The following is a 5320-nucleotide window of genomic DNA, read 5'->3' on the forward strand; positions in this document are numbered from 1 at the left end:
ATTCACCAACTACTTACCTGGTGTGCACGCGCGCGGTTCACGAAAAAATAGAGTAAATGTAAAGGAGAAACTTATGACAATAAAAGATGGACGAATTTCTTACCTCCTATTCAAATATATTTTCTACTGCTATGCGTCTGCATTTGATGAAAATGACCGTCGAGATATTAAGGAAAAAATATTATATTCCCATGATTACTTCCCTTTCACCCAGTACTTTTCAAACCACTGACCTGCTATGCTCGTTTCTCAGACGTAAGCCTTGACTTACATGTCTCCCTCCGTCAAAAATAATATGGATTCACGGCGTCCGTCTCCCTCCGAAACTGGTACGCTTGTGGTCACGTTGCTCCTGCTTCACTTCCAGGGGCAGTAAATGACAGGTCCCCACATGCCCTTCCCACGCGGCCGTTTTTCCGCGAAGGCTAATTCCGCTTAACCTCCCGTCCCATCCGCTACGTCGTAAAACTCCTCGGGGGTTCAACGCGAGGAGGCAGGTAATGCGACCCGTCCTCGCCCCAAGTTTCTACGTTAACCAGAAAAGGGCTGTCGCAATGACCCACGTGGCATTCCGCACGAGGAAGAAATTTCTGTGGAAACCTCGCAAGCATAGAACGCAGCTGGGCAACAGCGTTCCTTGTACATTCACCAAGTCGTGACGAGCAGGCGTCGCAATAAACAAAATGGCGGGCAGTGAGCGCTTCCGTGGATTTTCCATTGTGCTAATTCTATCCAATCAATCAATTCCCAGAAACTATTTCTACGGAATGCATCGTCGTTAACAGCATATGGAATCAGCATCATTCGCACAAATAACAATTTATGTAATGGGCATCGGGTTTCCTTCTTGGAAAATCGCCATCTCGCTGAAACAATGTTGATAAACCTCCTCTGAACGAATCCCCCAAGTATTTTAAAGTCGATTGAGTGATTTTTCATCCTTTTCCGCAATTTTTTTTTTGCGATACTGCAACGATTTATCAGCAATTGATTACAAATGCATCGAGACAGACGTGACAAGTAGACCAGTTCTTTGATCACCATGCCTCCAAATGACCGATTCTTGTTATAGTTTTGAACCGGGGTCCCTTCCGCGGGACACGACTCATTCCCCTTCTTTTGAACGAAATTAACCTTTCCAGAAATCTTTACTTGTCTTGTCACGCCACAGAACAGAAAATGTTTCTCTAGGCAAAAGTTAAATGGTCCCAGTCCCAACTTACCCGCTAATTTTATTACGTTGATACACAAGGGATGGAAGGACATACGTTAATGTTGTTTATTTCTTTGCGGGATTAGGGAAATGAAATCTAGGGAAAAGAGGTCGAAGTTTGACGTGAAAGAGAAATCTTTAAAATTAGCGGCCGGTATAATCATTTATGAGATGATTGCATAACGTTTTCATTAAGGCGACTCTTCCTACAAGTGCATTTCTGACGAAAAAGGTTGCCGCATGTGCCTACCTGTCCGTCCTTTTAGCATTTCAACTTTCTGCAAATTTGGTGAAAATCTTTACCGCATTAGCCCCATTGAAGAATCCACCCCGGCCGCATTTTGACACTAGGTACACGAGATCGTCACTTCACCGTATTCGACAACCGATTTCCCGCAGTGGCGTTAACCGAAGGACGCTCGGCTTTGAGGACAATAGTGATTCGTGAAGCGATATTTAATCAGATTCATCTAGTAACAGTGGCCGGGAATGGAATGGAATAACGTCCTTGCCTAGGCAACTTAGTAACATACAACTTAACTACGGACGGGAGAAAATGCCGACGAGCCGTGAAGCGGTGTAAATTTCATAACGATCGTGTGATTTTAAGACTCATGATATACACCATGACGATTAATTACCTTAGCAGTTGTGGTGATGCTTAATCACCGGGATATCATGTAATGTCATACCAGTCACAGCGAGGCGTTAATACTTAACATTGAACTTTGTCAAATTTGTGTAGTTGAAATCACCCTTATGACATCTGTTAATAAATTCATCCACACAGAGTACCAAATTAGTAAAATATCTCGGGTACGCAGCGATATGTAAACGGAGACAGTTTTTTTTTCAAAATCTCGGAATGGATGACAAACGTCCTCCATTAGCGAACATTTATGACAGTCATCACCTACCTCCTGCCGTGATAATGTCAAATTTTGCAATGCAACTACTGGTAATAAGAATGATTAAATTCGAGTCAACTAGTGTTACTTTCGAATAACGTTCCCCCATTGACACAACTGTCATTTACATATGAACACTAGAAACTAACACACACGAACGTGCACATAGACCTACGCAACCTTCAGTCGTCTACTTCATCGTGAGTGGATTGAATCCTCTTAACTCCTGATTGACTTTCGCTTCACATTGCAATGATCCCAGATTGGCCGGGGAAAAGACGACTATTTGTTTTCCTGTTCACTGGAATGCTTATTTCGTATCTTTTATGGTGATGTGCTAGGTACCAGACAGCTTAAAATTGTTAATCATCGTTCTTTTATTACTCGTGACGATAAAGTTGCTTCCGCATCGCTAAGAACCTCAAGGAATCAACAATGAACGGGGATGAAATATTTGATGGGTCCACATGTATTGATTAAGTAATGCAGAACGAAGTAGATACTGAGTAATTGAATTAACACAGGGGCTTCTTCGAGACAGAACCGAGAAATGATGTTCCGTGAACTGTCGACGGTGATAGAGTTCCACGAAAGAGAGGTCGTAGAGGAATGAACGGTTCCGGCTGTTAATGCCGCCCCTAGTCCCCCCAACCCCGCAAGCACTGGAAACCAGCCTGGATCCCTGATTACGATCCCAGGAAAAATCGTGTTCAAGTCTTTCCTACGCCAGATAGTATAATCTGTCATCACTATTGAACGCCGCATCACGCCCCGACGGCTTTTTCCCACGTTTTTTTTATTTATTCACAGGAATGTTTTCCAGGTAAGGGCTATTCACTCTACCTTATCCGTCAATCACTATCCCGACCCTCGAAAGTTATAAGGAAAAGTCGACCATTGCTCTAATGAAAGATATTATTCCAACGGCATGGAGGTAAAAAACAAGATCCATATGCTTGACACACATTATGTCGATTGGAAACAAGTGGAAACGATGTGAAATTAGGTTGGAAGCAACTGAAAAATATTGTGACACGAATACAAGCCGTCATAGCTCCGCAACTACGACGAAAGGGATGTGGATATTATTGAGTTAAACGCATCTGTCCTATTTGCTTATGGCGATTCCCATCGTAATGATCGCGCATACAATCCCGCGATGCGCCCTATTTTCGCCGTTTCCGTGAATAAGACGTACGGCGGGGGATGTGTACCGAGCGAAATTGCCGACACGAATTACGTACGCTTACGAGAGCCTGGTTTTCAAGGAGTCGCTTTCACGTTGACTACGTCCCCGAGGTATCCCATCACACAGGGTCATTTAACGTGACATACAGCGTGTGTGTGGGAGGGATTTTTTTTTTTAAGGTCGTAGGGGTGTATTCCGTAACTTGACGGCACCGTGGAGAAAAGCACATCCAACGCATCGCACAGATAAGGAAGGTTAATAAAAGAAATGTACGCGATAACAAGTCGACGGCAGACGACTCTCCTCTTCGAAAGACGTGCAAGGAAACTAGGGTAGACATCCGCGGAAACGTGGATGTGGCGCCGTTTCAACGACAATAAGAGTTTTCCCGTGATGAAGTATCATTTCGTTTCCGATGACATGCCGGTTGCTACAAATTCATCATCCCGCAACGAGGTACCGACGTCCGAAGCCGTTGGAGACGGAGCAAACTCGTCACGGCCGGGTCGCCACTGCGCGCCCTCGGCTACTACATTGTTTTTCCCGCCCGCTCACGGGGCTAAAGCATAATTCGGCGCCATCCTCGACTTTGTTGTACGTGAACTTTGACGTCCCATTCGCGTGCGTACAGTTCATTTCTTTTTCCCCTTCGGCCACCCCATGCAACCATTTCGAAGCCCACGCGGACGCGTCGTAAGGCGTGCGCTTAACGGGTGACTCCGTCTCCATTTGCGACTCGATAATCCTTTCCCACGGGCGCGGGAGGTGGGTGCGTCGCGACGCCCCCGAGTCGTCGAAAAATGCATAAACGTCCGCTTACGGGACAGGCACCGGGGAGGAACAGGAGGAAGGTTTGACAGGCGCCGAGTCAGGGGGAAGGCGTCCGAAGGGACCGTCTTCTCGGGGCCGCTTTCCGCGGCCGGCGCGCGGCCCACCGGGTCGCGAGCGCGTCCAATACCAGGTGAAGGATGGCCTCGAACGTACGTTACCTCGGATCTCGAGGAATCGACCCCGGTAGAAACGTGTGCAACGTTTATTCCCGGGTACGCCTTCGACAGGACGACAACCCGTATTTTGACGACCCGCTGCACACGAACTGGGCTCGCCAAACGCCTGGCGCCGCCACGGCCGACAGGGTGGAACCCTGACGGGCGCCGCGGCGCAAGGCGCCCTCGTTACGCGCCCCCGACACTCTCCGAAACGCGAAAGTCGGAGGAGGAGTGGAGTACAAACAATCCGAGAAGCGCACCGGAGGCGAGAGGAAGAGATCGTATTTTGCTCCGAAATGGTACGATAGCAAGGTGGACTTTCGTATGAAATCCATGTCTTGGTAATTTTCTCTTTCTATCATCACGCAGCAGCCGATAACATGGCAGACGCAGCATCTGGAGCAGCGGCAGCCGCACCACCGGCAGCCCAGCCTTCGGGCACCGTCGCAGTAAAACCCCTGCCTTCTTCAGGAACCTCCGCGGCTTCCAAGAAGGCCAGCAAGGGCGGAGCAGCCAAGAAGGCTCGCGCAAAGCCGTCGCACCCGCCCACTTCCGAGATGGTTAACAACGCAGTCAAGGGCCTCAAGGAGCGCGGTGGCTCTTCCCTTCAAGCCATCAAGAAGTACATCGCAGCCAGCTACAAAGTGGACGCCGAGAGGCTCTCGCCTTTCATCAAGAAGTACCTCAAGGCGGCCGTCACCGCCGGAACTCTCGTCCAGACCAAGGGAAAGGGCGCCTCAGGTTCCTTCAAGCTGAGCCACAGCAAGAAGGCCGCACCCGCGGCAGCCAGCGGGACGACCAAGGCGAAAAAGGTCGTCAAGAAGACGGGAGTAAAGAAACCGAAAGCGGTCGGAGCCAAGAAGTCCTCCGAGAAGGCGTCCAGTGGCACCAAGAGGTCCGCGCCCAAGGAGCGAAGCAAGTCCGCGCCACCAGCCAAGAAGGCGAAGAAGGCGGCGGACAAGCCAAAGAAGAAGCCGGCGGCTGGGAAACCCGCCGCCAAGGCGGCAAAGTCCCCGTCGAA

This window comes from Hetaerina americana, unplaced genomic scaffold, assembly GCF_022747635.1.
Source record: "Hetaerina americana unplaced genomic scaffold, ioHetAmer1.1.p SCAF_566, whole genome shotgun sequence".
NCBI lineage: Eukaryota > Metazoa > Arthropoda > Insecta > Odonata > Calopterygidae > Hetaerina > Hetaerina americana.